General features: G+C 34.9%; 2 long non-coding RNA genes and 2 pseudogenes across 2 annotated transcripts; 3 read left to right on the top strand and 1 right to left on the bottom strand.

The window, feature by feature from the left end:
• The window catches only part of LOC123718286, a 141,678-nt pseudogene that overhangs the window by 15,868 nt on the left and 110,089 nt on the right, over positions 1–15,721 (top strand).
• Positions 4,484–5,816, bottom strand: LOC123718294. The gene is made up of 3 exons (XR_006754978.1): positions 5,583–5,816; positions 4,934–5,233; positions 4,484–4,543 (listed from the first exon to the last, which is right to left on the bottom strand). It is a non-coding gene; the product is annotated as an uncharacterized LOC123718294 (long non-coding RNA).
• Positions 10,878–12,209, top strand: LOC123718293. The gene is made up of 2 exons (XR_006754977.1): positions 10,878–11,028; positions 11,900–12,209. It is a non-coding gene; the product is annotated as an uncharacterized LOC123718293 (long non-coding RNA).
• LOC123718291 lies at positions 14,265–15,573 on the top strand (annotated as a pseudogene).

The following is a 15,721-nucleotide window of genomic DNA, read 5'->3' as shown; positions in this document are numbered from 1 at the left end:
CCTTAATGACATTTTTCGTTTTGAAGCAGTCTCCGACGAAATTAAACTCGGGTACACATTATTATTATTATTACTACACATTATTTACGATAATTTGACTAATATGTGACTGCTCTGTGCCACACGACTCTAATAAAAAAAAAATTGATTATTAACAATTTTAGTCCATAACGCCATGCCATGTTTTTAAACACTCAATAACAGTTTATATACTATAAAATTGTTTTAAAAGAAAACTGTTTTTTAACAGGATTAAAGCTATTTGTATTATTATAAACTTATAATTATTTACATAATTTTAAATTTAAAATTTTCGGACGTTTCGCGTGCTTTACAGCGTGCGTGGTCACGGTGATTTTCGCGGATGGTTTAACTTGAACTTTGAATAGAGGACACCGTGAGTCATGTCTGCAAAAACCCGTCATCTTTTAATCGATATCAACTCCGGGGAAATAAATACAGATAATATAACTTTCTCTTCAGCTGTGATACTTATTGACATTCAACACCTTTTGTCTTCAGTCCCCGTACTTGTAGTTATACACTTATATAACTATAACAGTACCTTATATAACAGTAGTAACTTATATAACTATAAGTTATATAAGTTACTACTGTTACACTTTAGTGGTCTCCTTAATGAAATTGCATGTTAGCGGTAAGCCTGTTGCCTACATTTAAGTTCGTATTACGTTGTAATTGTCCTCACAACAAAAAGTTGATTTGCTCTTACGATTTGACAGGCGAAAACATTTACAAGTTTTATAAATGATTAGTTACTTTTAATAAGACTATATATAAATATCCAATACATAATATGGCTGATACAATTTAAAATAATATTTATTTCGAACTGATTTAGATACAAGTTTTTAGGCTACGTGAAAGGTAAGTGCGGAATAGATCGGTGGAAAGGGATAGATATATGTTTGTATATATTGTACGGTTAACGTGATTCTTTAATTATATTATTCCGTTTAAATGACCGTGTCTTTGATTTTATTATTTGAAGATTACGTCAACGGTAAATATTTACTTTTTTTACACATATTACTCTCACATTGTCTATGCTTGAAAACAAAAAAAAAATGCATTATCCAGGATTCCTACGAAATTAATACATTTATGTACTAGTATTTTTGAGAGCTTTTCTTACTTTTGCTGACAAGATGAAGGCAGGGTGATAAATTGCAGTAATTATATTTCCAAAATATTAATATGAAATTGGCGTTTTGTATGGAAGGAACAAACAGTATATAATCAAAATATATAGCATTGCTGTCTATGCACTTTTGTCATCTTGTAGGTAGGTCATTGATTCCTTTACTAAAAAAAACCATTCGGACGGGATTCAAGAAGATCTTTGAAGGCGTTATTTGTTAATCGTTATTTAAATTTCGAAAAAAATGGTAGTTTGTTGGAGAAAAGACCGGGAAGTACGGTGGATGTTTTAAACATTCCAATTGAAGCTCTTCCAATGTGGTAGCAGTCTTTTGTGCAGTGTGTGGTCTAGTGTTGTCGTGTAGCAGCGGTGCAGTTTCTGCAGCACTGGTACCACGGTGAAACTTGTACTCATATAGATCGCGATATATCGTGTTTTCCATTTTATAGATAGAGTAAAATGTCAAGCATCGTATTCCAAAAATAAATGTACGAGTGTAAAAAATTTAATTTGGAACTCCGAAACCAAAGTGGTTTGAGGTCGAAGTCCAGTATGACAAAACGTCAAATTCATATGTAAGGACGTAATATTATTAACAATATAGATTACGTTATTAATAGTGTGTCTGTGTGACTTTCTACAATGCGGAAGTATTTTTAAAGTGGGGTGAACTACATTCAATATTTACGGTTGAAATATACGGGCAGATATTACAGTCTTATTAAACGTTAGGTTTTATATAAGAGGGGAATTAAACGTTAGGTTTTATATAAGAGGGGAATTAAACGTTAGGTTTTATATAAGAGAGGAAAACGGGCAGACGGCAAAGCTGATGTTGGATGAACGGCTACCCATGGACCGTCAATGCCAGAGGGCTCGCATGTGCGTTGCCTGGCATTTCGAGAAGATTTTTGAAGGACCCGCAGCCGAATTGGTTCGGAAATACTTCAGTGGGCAGCTGGTTCCACATGCTTGGCAAAAACTGTCATAAAAACGCTTAGTTGTGGAACGACGGACGTCGAGGTGATACAGGATGGTATTTTGTATTCTGCGTTGACGTCCGATGATGAAATTCAGCTGCAGATATTAATCTGAAAACCTCCACTGAACACTCTCATAAAGTATACTCTATCTGTATGTACTATATCTCAGAGTATACATATCTGCGAAACGCCGAGGGATCAGGCCTTAAAGATTTCGATGGAAATACTTCAATCACTTCTTCACATGGAGGTCGGCCGGTTATGATTTACTTACGAGAAGATTACTTCGAATAGTCTTTCCTTACTTGCTTCTAAAGCTTTCATTACCGGATACCTACCGGCAATTAACATTATTATTATTGTCACCATTACTTCTATAGTATTTCGAGAGCGGAACAGACGTTTGGTGATCCAGGGCTGACTTTACCGTGCAAGGGTATACAAACGCAGCCTTGCCGAGGCTGTGGCTGCGTGGCTCATTGAAGGTTCAGCTGCACCTCGGTCAATGGCGATGATGGATCTTCTCTGTTTAGCTGTTAGCTACAAATCTGTTCGCTGAACGGTTTTCAATAACTGTAATTGCCTTCTGTGTCTGCACATCGCTCTGCTGATTTCCTCACGATGTTTTCCTTCACCGCACAAGAGTGCACACTGTCTTTTACTAGACCATATAAGGTTAAATTTGAAAGTTGGTGCCGAATACGTAAATTGTGCTTCGATTTGGTCAGTTATTATGTTGATAGGCTGTCACTTAGTTGCCAAAATACTCAGACACATATGAGGAAGCACGGGTATAAGACCCATCCATGCCAAAGCTGGTCTTCTACTTGCCTCATGAAACTGATATATAGGACCTATACCTTAAAGGTTGTAGCGAGAACATCATTATACCGGCATTAGACCCAATCAGGCAATGATCGCCTATTTGCCTAACCCTAAAACAGATACCTATCCTACCTATGGGACCTTAAAGTTAAACGAATTTGCTCCCATAAGTTTACAGTCCACGCCCTGTTTAAGGTGCGTAATTTGTACTATTCACGCAAATGTTAACTTAATTATATATTATTAAAGGCATTTGCAGATCGAATTGTTTAATGATATATAAATTTGACGTTTATTTATTAATATATTTATGATCAAAGTTCACCACATCATATATATTGCTATATGTGTAATATAGGTTACAAGCTTTTCTAAAATACATGACAATTAGGGGTAATCAAAAATATTATGTAAATTATTAGCAAAACAGCGGATTAGGTATGAGATAGACACGTAACAAAAATTTTTTTATAATTGATCACCCCACTATCGACTGTCAAGCTCTGGTTGAAGAGTCTCTTCTGTTATATTTGCGAAATAATATCTATTGCTTTTTGAAAGAATTAAATGTAATGATAATTTATTTCGTAATTCTACACCTAACAATATGTTTATATATATATAAACAAACAATTACACTAAAAAATATAACCAAAGATTACATACAGATACATTCTGTTTATTTAAATAAAACCTACACATAACAAAGATGGACTTCATAATATTTATAGGTTGAAAGTTTTATAACGGAATAAACAGTAAAAATTATTAAATTCATTCAACTAAGTAATACCTGATTCGTTTGTGGTGTGTGATGCTGTAAAAGTTAGGGTAATTACGTGAAGGTGTGTATGTGGGGTATGCTTATGATGCAGGTGATTTTGCGCTGATGATAACCTCCTCCTTTTAACCATATTCCGCGATAGCTTAAGCAAGTCAAGGCTTAAATATTGGTCGTTGTATGAGTTTTCTGCATAAATCACGACTACTAGTCTTGTGGGCGAAACGTGGAATATTCATTAACGCTTTGGTTCATTAATAGTATATAAGTCGCAGCCAACTACTTTAATAAGCCGTTCAATTAATAGTCCAGCCTCTTAACTAAACAGCGAGGTTTAACTAGCGGCCTTAATGATAAGTGACATGGATCTATGATGTTTCATTACTTGCCTAGCCTGTTGACTGTTAATTTAAATTTAGTTCCACTTTCTGCCAATCTCTAACTCGAAACGAAACTCTCTAAGCTGCCAATATGGCGTCGGCTAACCACAACTGGTGTTTCTCAATGTTTAATTAAAATGAAATGTGTAGTGACAATAGTAATGTAAATTTAGCTGTGCATTATTCAAGCAATTAGATTTTTAAACACATATTTTGTGTCAAATGTTTATTCTTTTTTATGAAACAAGCCTAAACATTAGCCAGATTATTCAATTGTGTTACAAAAGCTACGGCCGAATGACTTTCAGGCCGCTAGTTAAACGGCGCTTAGTTACGAGGCTACGCTGGTATGGTGGACACATTTTCCGTACTTAGTCTCGTACCCGGTCCGTTGTCCGCAAGACAGGCTAGGCTGTTAATTGAACGGCTTTTTAAGCTTGTTGGTTGCGACACATATACAATCAGAAAATATTAATTATATTCAGACATTGGGCGGACTTTTCCTCTTCCACTATAGGCTATGTGAAGTTAATCCCGGTAATTTCCCAGAAAGTTTTGTTCAATATTTTTTCTTCGAAGTAGTCTCTATTATAAATAAAAAAATATATGTTAATATAGAGTACATCCGTGGCCCTATAACCATTCTATGTCTTGGCTTCAGATTTCTGTATCTATATTATGATCATTTGACAATCTAATCGGCAAGTAGGCGATCAGCCTCCTGTGCTGGACACGCCGACTTTTTCGGTTTCCTCACGATGTTTTCCTTATGCATATTAACACATGCATATTTAACACTCACTTGTTTACAATGGACTTTCTAGTCCATTGGTGAACAGCTGGGGTTTGAACCGCAGGGATGAGAGTCGTACGCTGAAGCCACTAGGCCAGCACTACTCGGCTGTGTTATGTTCATACCTATAAATTGTTCAGTACTCCTGTTATTGAGGACATGGCTCTTCAGCTGTATTATTGCAAGGACAGGCTGAATTTTGTTTAACTCTAAAGCTGTGAAGATAAGAGAATCCACCGAGACCTGTCAACATCTGTGGTTCATCCCGACGGTTTTATTTCTGACCATGAGTGTTGGCACAGCACATGACTGAAAGAAGTTTAGCAAATGCGTTGCCTGTTAAGAATGGGTACACCCCTGTGTAAATCGAATGCCATCAAAAAAATAACTCGTAAAAGACTAAAGTTTTTCTACCGTAAAAAGTGAGTTCAGTCTCTACTTAAGGGACCTTCTGACTTAAGTTATTACGTAATTAGGTAACCTAACATCTTATAGTGACCATATCAATATCAAACACGAATTTATCTAAAGCAGCTTCTATTTCTGCCAGAAGTGCCTTAGAATTGTGATGATCGATCAGTGAGTGGTAAAATTAAGAAACTTTCACTAATACTTATTAAACGACTATATTTGAAATTGAATGAAATTTTAAATATACCATGTTTATACAGTCCCGGCTTGTTTCCTGAGTGCTTCTAATTTTATCAACATTATCTTATTTTAAACGAAGTTATGAGAAAATGATAGTACGGCCGATTTTTTGGCCACACTTCTGCGGCTCCAGATCGCTTCGTAAAGTGTCTTGGATGATCAAAAAGAGATCCACTTAAAGATTCTTGTAAGTTATGGAGGCCGTTTGTGGAAGGCTTAATTTTTAGTGCTAAAGATATGTGTTGGTCGCGACCATTGTATACTTTTTGATAATGTTAATTTAATTTAAGTTAATTAGCTGCATGTTTTGATAATATGATTACGAAATTAATTTCAAATTACATGACATTTAATTAACAACACACCATGACTTCTCTATATAAGAAACATCACGGATTATATCTTTGAGAAAATGAAGGCTTTTCTGCTATATGTTTTTCGTAAGTAATGTTTCTAATCTTTTGTTTTATGAGCTGTTTATTTAATTGTTTTCCGTTTAGTAAACATGTCTGTTACTTAATTATAATTATATGAATTTAATAATTCCTAGGTTCTGGATTATAAACCAGATTCTCAATAATTTCCCAGAATTTTTAATCATTGTAATTTTGTAAATCCCTCAAATAATTACCAGATTCATTAAGATTTTTTTAATAATTCCACATTTTTAATAAAGCGTCAGTTAATCAATAATTTATACATGAATACATTTTAAATAAAATGTTCAGTTTTAGTGATTGTCCAATCATCAGCATGGAATCACGACCATCACAGAGGCATACACATAACACCGAATTCAGTCGAAATTTACGAGCAACCTGATGATTTTTTGATTTACAAAACCATGAAGAAAACCAATTTGAGATCTGATGATGATATGCGCGTGATTGCGGATCGCGTGATGCAATTAGCCGAAGGGTAGCAAAAATAAAATATGATATTATTTTTATTAAATGATTTTTATTTGAGAGCATAAAACAATAGAGTTCTCGCAGCACACTCTTTAGTGTTATATTTCCTGATAGTTTTTTGAAAGAGTTCTGGATCTTGGAGCCAGGTTTTTTTTAAAGAAAAATGCTCTCCCATCTTCCCTAATAACATCGGAGTATTTCTTGCAAGTATTATGTATTTTTTTAAGAAGAGTATAGATAAGAAGTAAGAAAAAGGAAAAAAAGTCAATTTGCATAGACAGAAAAACACGAATTAAATTCCAGTTTTTCCAAGCAAATTTTAATCATAATGATTTGCTCTGATAAAAGAAAAAGAAGAGTTCTGGCCTAGGCTCCAACTGATTTCCCTAGATTTGTAATGTATGTATGTTTTGTGCCTTGCTTACTTCACAGACTCAGTCAAGTCATAGTTTCCCAAAACGTTTGGTACAGCTTCACAGTTCTTGTATTCATTTGTGGCTCCAGGTCCTACCTGACAGCTCTAAACACTGGATATACTAGAATTGGTTGTGATACGCTTTGTTGGATCAGGAACAACCGCTATGTGGCACCAGCTGCCCATTAAAGTATTTGTGAACGAATTCTATTAAAGGCTGGAAACGCACAAACGTTCTGTCATTGAGATCGTCATTGAGCGAGCCTTTTGACCGCTAATGACATGTTCTATATGAATCATTGGTTCGTGCATTATCATGAAACTGTTATTCGTGAGTCAAGTTCTTTATAACTAAAAAAAACAAGTCTTTGTCTGCACTTTACTTGGCAATAGCTACTTGCTCAATGTATGTTTATCTATTTGAATAACGCCATATGAAAATTTGCTGCTAAAAGGGTTGTGGGATGCTCGAAGCCTGCATTAAAATGTATTAAATAACAATATTTCTATCGATTGCTTTTTAGAATTGAGGAAATAAAGAATTAGAAAGAAATACGTTTGTGAAAAAAATTGGCGAGGATTTTCTTCTTTTAATTCATTTCATTCATTGCATTCTTTAATGGAGGTTAGCCGTCAGTCTCTTAAAGCGTGTCCCAGTCGCTAACCCGTCCAATTCTTGGAGGAGGTTACGTCTAAACGTTGCGAAGCCATGATGTTTTCCTGCTACTAACATGACGTTTTTACCCATTATACTGAACGAAATATATTCTTACCTGAAAGTCAGTCTTTATTTACAGTTGGCACACACAAAGGATATAACGAATATTACCTACGTATATTTATTTATAAAAGTTCACCACATCACATATTATGTTATATTTACAGTATATTTTAGATTTTTTTTAATGTTTGACAATTATGGTGAACATAGATTTTACATTTTTTATAAAATTATTTATAAAAATATTACACTTGCAATTTGTTTTTTGTTTTTGCTTAAGAATGCGGATTATCTACCAGGTAGGTGTTTAATAATGCTTTTTGAAGTGAAGCTTTTTTAGGGTCATGAGGGTAAAATCGTTACGGATGAAACGTTACGAAGGTTTCGTTAGGACGAAAAGAGGTAGAGCGATTGAGACCGATTGAAAGAGAGAGAGAGAGTGAAAAAGGGAGATCGAAAAAAAATACACGCTATTGGTTGATGTATTCGTTTAGTTTTTTTTTAAATAAAAATGGGCAAACGGCATGGGCAACGGCAGGAGGCTCATGTAATGTTAAGTGACACCGCCGCCCGCGGACACTCTCAATGCCAGAGGGCTTTGTGTGCGTTGCCGGCCTTTTAAGAATGGGTACGCTCTTCCACAGGCAGCTGGTTCCACATAGCGGTGGTGCGCGGCAAAAATTGCCTTGAAAAACGCTCAGTCGTGGAACGTCGGACGTCGAGGTGATACGGGTGGAATTTTGTATTCTGCCTCGACGTACTCCAACTCCTCTGAATATTCCATGGTTAATGCATAGTTTAGTAGTTACACATTAGAACTTTAGATGGAAATTCTGTCGCATAGCGTCTTGTAGCATTATTAGCACGTATACAGTGTGTAAACAGTGTGGATATTGATCGACAAATACATGGAGTGATTATATACTGGTACATGATCATCTATTAGGGCCTTTACCTTAGTAATAACAATTTTACAAACAAGTTTCACTTCTGACATGTGCACTTTGTTCGCAGGTACTTTTCTTTTAATTAGTGGCGCTACAACCTTGTTAGGTCTAGGCTTCAGATTTCTGCTTTATATAATATACCTACCGAACTGAACATAGTATTTCCGAACCAATTCGACAACAATACAATCTTCAAAGAGTGTTCCAACACTTCAAAAGGCCGGCAACGCCTAAGCCTCCTGGCATTAAGTGTCCGTGGGCGGTAGGCATTTCCGAACCAACTAGACTTAGGGTCCTTCACATAGCCTACCAATTCCAAACCAGCACTTGCGAGCCTTGGCCATGATCCGTATCACTTAGATGAGCCTCTATTCTATAAAAAGGTTGTATCGCTATTTTTGACGCGACAACGTCTTAAAAATCAATACATACCGGCTGCACGCACGAAAAAGTATGACTCATTGTCCAGTTACGCTCATTGTACGCTTGCGCCGAATCTATTTTTCTTCCACTCGATTGGAACAGGCTCCTAAATTACTGAGTAATTTGACGCTAAATTTCTTATTATATTTTAATTCGAATGAATCTATGTAAATAAATAGTCTAAACTTTTTATATAGTCTTCTTTAGAAATGGATGTTAATACGAAGTTATTATAAGTTAGTAACTGTAATGTTAACACCACTTAAACTCAACCAATACATGTACTCATGTTTTCATGTATTTATGTTTTCTTTTTTTTGCATTCCATAACGTTTGAACAAAAGATGTTTATGAGGCTTAAAGCTAGGTACAATATTATGGACCCTGTTAGGGCACAGCAAAAGAAGGCATTACGAAACCTATATAACATAGCTAATAGCAACACAATAAAAAATAGCACATAAAACTTCACACTCCAGGCTAGTACCAATTACATAGAATAACATTTTTTTATTTATTGAATTTTGTATATTTAGGGATTAATAATCATGAAATTAAGCTATATTTTTATCTTCTAGGTACTCATTAACGCTATAATAACATTTACGTATAAGAAGTTTTTTTAGTTTGTTTGTAAATATATGTATCTTTTTTTCATTTCTTAGTGTCTCCGGTAGTTTATTATAAATTTTTATTGACATGACTAGTGGGCTTGATGCATGTATTTGTAATCGGGAAGATGGTAGGTTTAGGCGTTTTTTGTGTCGAAGTGTATATCTTGTCTGTATGTCTTCGCGTGTGGTGTAAAATTCTTTGTGTGTATGGGCAAATTTACAGATTTCCAATATGTATAATGAGGGTAGAGTGATAATGTTTAGTTTTATGAAATGTGGTTTGCAGCTGTCTGTTTGTTCTATGTTAACTATGATCCGAATTAACTTTTTTTGAGTTGTGAATAGTGCTGGTGCGTCGGTGCTATTTCCCCACATTATTACACCGTAGTTTAGCCATGCATGCGCATAGGCGTAGTAGGTAGTTAGAGCGGTTTTCAGGTCCGTAGTCTTTTTAATTTCCCGGAAAGCATATAAAAATTTTGATAGTTTTGATTTTATTTTTTGTATGTGTGATTTCCAGTTTATGTTTGTGTCTATTGTTATACCTAGTAATGAAAATTCGTTAACTTGTTCTATTGTGTGGTTGTTAAAAGAGAAATTTAGAGAAAGTGGCTTTTTTTGACGGGGGTGGAATGCTATTGTTTTGGTTTTTTCAAAATTGATTTCAAGATTGTGTGCATTCATCCAGGTTATAGTTTTTGTTAGAATATTATTGAGTGTAGAGTGTATGTTAGTGATATCATGACAGGGGGCTATAATCGAAACATCATCAGCGAATAAAACACATGGACCAGGTCCTTCTATGGTTTTTGGAAGGTCGTTTATATAAATGAGAAAAAGAAGGCACCCAATAACGCTTCCTTGTGGTATTGAGGCTTTTATTGTTTTACTGACAGAGCGGTAATTTTGGAGAATTTTTCTTTCATTGTTATAAAATTCTATTTCTACTAATTGTTTTCTGTTTTCAAGATAGGACTTGAACCATTCGTTAGTTTTTCCGCGGATACCTATCCCATAGAGTTTATTTAACAATATTTCATATTGTACCTTATCGTAGGCTTTAGTCATGTGTAGGAGCAGACCGATTGCGTATTCTTTATTATTTGTTATATTAAGAGCTTCCTGTATGAATTTATATACTGCTAAAGTTGTTGACCTGTTTTTTCGAAAACCATTTTGACAAGTAATAGAGCGATTGGACGATAATTATTGGGGTCTGTTTTGTCGTTTTTCTTATGTAAGGGCTTCACTATTGCTATTTTGAGTTGATCAGGAAAAACACCTTCCTCGAAGGATTGATTTATCATCTCATTATTTGAACATAAATCAATCTCAAAGATTAGTTGCGGTTAAGTATATAAGGAAGTCGATTTTGTTTTCTAAATAGAAAAATGAAGTTGATTGCACCTCTTCTGTTATTGTGTAAGTACTTTTTAATCGACTTGAAAAACCTAATTAAAAAAAAATCGGCGATGCATCTAGGTGTCCATGGGTTGTCCTATAATCAAATTATTTTACCATGGACGTGGACTATCGGTGTCCAATAACTCGGATTTGGAGTGAATAATCCCATGTTTCATATAAATAAACTCATTAACATCTTAGTAATAAGATGAATGAAAAATTTACACCACGGAGTTTTAACAACTGTAAGACGTTTTAGAAATAATAAGGACAAATCTTCCTATAGCTAAAGCTCTCGTTAATAGACCTTTAAATGCAGACATATTTTTTGAGATCTTCTATAAAACTGTAGCTCTGCTCTATTGTCGATAGCATATAGGAATATTTTAATTACACATCCTAACTTTTAAAAATATTATACATTATCATAAGGGCTTTAGGGTTCTAATGGTGAAAGAATTTCAAAGCAGTCCAGTTGTAGAGCTTATTAAATGCAAACGATCAAATCTTTCCTCTTTATAATATTAGTATAGAATATGTCTTAAGACAGATTAGTTCCCAACTCAACAAACAACTCCAAATGTCACCATGATGTGTCCTTCGCTGTATCTACTATATGTACCTTAGCTTACCTTCTTAGGTGTTCCTCTGTCTCACCTGCGTTCCCTTGCTTCTTTTTCCATCCTTAAGTCCTTGCATGTTTTCGCATCCTAAAATTTAGTTGTTCTATCATATTTAACAATTCTATTATTAACATAACTGACATCTTTCCATGCCCAGGCTACTCTATTGCCTCTCCCTTTTTAAGTCTTTATAGCATTTTACATGGTTTGCAGCCTAAAATCTAGCTTTTTAAACGTATTTAATGATTCTATAATTAATTTAACAGCAATATTCCTTATATCGGAAACATTATCCCAGGATGTGTTTGACACCTCACTGGATGATGATACAGATGTCTACAATAACGTGAACATATTGAACGCTTTGCGTCAAAAAAAACGGCTGTTTGAGAAATTGTTTAAAAGACCGAAGACAAAGCCAAAGGAACAGGATGTAGATACATTTAATTGGACAATCATAAGAGCGATACTGCCGAAGTTAAAGAACTTGCCGTGGGACTGGATTCTGAATATGATAAGACGGGCGATCAGTAATCGTGACAGTGAATATTGATGGAAATATAATATTTGAAGTTATTTTATTTTATTTATGCTCTCAAACATCGCACATGTTGACAACGCAGCTGCTGGGGAGCAGTAGCCCGCAATATGGCAGCACACTCCCACATGGGTCCGTTAACCTTTATCTATAATATAAAAATGAATCGCAAAATGTGTTGGTAAGCACATAACTCTACAACGCCTGGAACAATTGTACCAATTCTTTTTTTAAATTGTTCGTTGAAGTCTAAGGTCGGATTTTACGGCGAGAAACATTCGAATAATTTCCGGGAAAAGCCTAAAACAGCCCTTTTCTTTTTCCCATACAAACGTTTTGTAAATAAAATGTAGTAGTAAATTTGAACTTTAATGCTATTCAATAGAATATTAAATTACAAGCACTCACTCAAACAAATCGCGTTAAAAAAAGGATTGAATTTTTGAATTATTAATTTAATATCCCTATCTCAGCAAAATTATTTGTATACATACTAATAGGAAAAAATATCAATGAGGCACATAATTTTTAAATATTTGTCACTTTTAGGTTCCCACTATCCTTTTAGATTATTTTCCAATCAGGTGTAGTTGAAGCCCTCTAGCAGACATCCCAGTCGGGGTTTTTTAGTGGATCACAGAAGAGTGGCCAAAGTTCGTGGGAGTGAAGATACTTTGGTTACCCGAGCTGAACCTCACACACCGGCCATCAGGGTGATGGCAGAACCATCACCCTCATGAGAATTTTTTGCGCCGACTATAAAATTGGTAGGAACAAAAAACTGCCACATTTCAAATCTTTTTGACAGAACGAAGTCTGTGGGGTCCGCTAGTATACAATGTAAACATAAAATTATGTAGGAATAAAAAAAAACAATTAACATTGCAAAGTTTTTAAGTCCACTCGGCGAAAGGACTCCATGGAGTTGCTGAAAATTTCCACCGAGTCATTTTTCATCACAGTTTTATTGTATATCTGTTAATGGTCGTGACATTAACAGATTCTCAGACTAATTGAACGATGAGCACAAACGTGAGCAGGCATGTAAAGGGTTGTTTGTTTCTAGTGAAACCCCTATCCACTAAACGTTTGACGAGACACAAGAAACAAGAAACAAAACCTTAGTAAGCGATTCCGTCTTTATTTATTTTTATCCTTTGGCGTTGCGTAGAGATGTGGGGTCACTCTGCATCTTCTACCGCAATTCCACACGTCTATGTTATTCACAACTGAGTGTTTAAGGGCAGTTTTTGCACCACCTATATATGGAACCAGCTGCCCATTGAAGTATTTCTGAAACAATTAGACATATGGTCGAAAAGAGCGTACCAAGTCCGGCAAAGCACTCGCGAGCCCTCTGTCATTGAGTGTCCATGGTATCATTTAACATCGGGTGAGCCTCCTGCCCTTTGTGGAATTAATCGTATTATGTATTGTCCTGTTTCATTTAAACATTGCTTAGTGTAATATAAGTTTACATTAAAGGCCGAGGCATAATAAAACAAATAGATGAAATTGGTTCATCATTATTAAATACGCCATTGTTAAGAGGGCCTGGTGTTCGTTATACCCCTAGGGACTGCAAATAACCTCCTTTACCGCCGTCTCAAATAGCCGTAACATTTAAATAAGTACCATTAAGCCGTTGCTATAAAAACCGTGCAAATTTATTCTGAATGTGCTCTAGAGCCCAGACTCAGGAATTAAATTCGAGTATCATATCTGATAAACGCAGTATACAAGCTTGAAATAGCTTTGATGACCGTAATTTTTATGTAGCGCGAAGATGTGGCTTCAGTGTGCGACTGTCATACCTAAGGTCAGTTTAAGGTTACTTTTCATGCGTATTTAACAGTTAAGTTGTTTATAAACGTTGTCAAAACCTATGGTCTAAATACTCTCCCTATAAATACACCTTGCCTTTATATAATCGCCTTCCCCTTGAACGGCATTACACGGCAGTGATCTATAACTTCTGGGAAGGTGATCGATTAGTTTTAATTAAATGCAGTAAAAGACAATATTTTTATCTCTGGATCATAAATCAGTTATCATGGCTAATCTCAATAAACCATGAAATTAAAAAGATAATACTTATAATTGAGTATCATTTGAATCAGCGCAAAATGATTTTTCACGTTGCATTTGTTGGTAAGGCATACATTTTTAATAAAATAAAAATAAATATATCAGCGTTTACAAGCTTTTTAAGGTCTGCTCCTGTGAAGCACAGGCTGCATATCTCCTACTTGCCTATTAAATTGACATATCATGTAACATATACATAAATGTGAGTATTAGACCTAAAAAGGTTGTAACGCCAGTGATTTATTTTTTTATAATTTTAGATAATTATTTATTTGGACATGTAACACTTTGAGCAGTGTTGGCTTAGTGGCTTAAACATGCGACTCTCATCCCTGATTACGTAGGTTCGATTCCCGCCTGTGTACCAATGGATTTTCTTTCTATGTGCGCATTTAACATTAGCTTGAATGGTGAAGGAAAACATTGTCAGGAAACCGGCTTGTCTTAGACCCAAAAAGTCGACGGCGTGCGTCAGGCACAGAAGGCTGAAGGCTTACTTGCCTATTAGTTTAATAAATGATCATGAAACATATACAGAATCTGAGGCCCAGACCTAAAAAGGTTGTAGCGCCATTGACTTTTTTGTAACACTTTGAAATTTACTATATAAATATTATTTCTAAATTGATTACCTTAATGCTTGAAAATTATGAAACAGTTGTGGAAATGCAGGTCCTGCTGTTTTGACACATCATGAATAAAATATTACATTACTTTCAGTGACAACATTCATACAAATAAATAATATTATATGAGTTATCAAACTCGAAAAATGATAAAAATATTTGGAGTAACTACTGTTTAAGAACAAACTGGTGTAAAAAAATGGTGTAGATTCAAAGGCAAAAATGAAAGACGATGACGATGTAAAATATACACATTTAACTAGATATGAATATCTGGAAGCCAAAAAGAATAAAAGAGACTCAATAAGAGAAGAACCAATAGTTAAACGTTTTGCGATAAAAAATAAAAATGGCGAAATCGAACAGGTGATGATACGTTATTTTAGTGATAAAAGAGATGCTGTAATTCATGATAAAAACCAATTAATTGAAGATAGTCCACTTATAGTTCGTTTCTATAAAGACGTGAATTTTGATAGACTCGGAAAACCGACATTAAATCAAATTGTGCCAATGAATGGAAATCTGCGTGGTCAAAAAGACAAAATGGCATTTATTTTTCCGGTATTTTTAGCCAAATTTGGTTGGATGGCAATTGAAGGTTTGTTTTATGGTGCTGTCGCTAAGGGCGTTGAAGAAGGCATTAAAGAAGGCATTAAAGTTGCAAAAGATAAATTTGGTTAAAATAAATGTGTAACACAGGCTTTTATTTATTTCAAAGATATGGTGTCTAAGAAACTATTACATCCGGTTCGATAGGCAAAAAATATATAAGAAAATAGCTAGAATATACCAATTGCTTTTTTATTAGGACAACAAGCAGGAGACTAACCTAA

This window comes from Pieris brassicae, chromosome W, assembly GCF_905147105.1.
Source record: "Pieris brassicae chromosome W, ilPieBrab1.1, whole genome shotgun sequence".
NCBI lineage: Eukaryota > Metazoa > Arthropoda > Insecta > Lepidoptera > Pieridae > Pieris > Pieris brassicae.
This window is presented reverse-complemented; position numbering and strand designations above follow the sequence as displayed.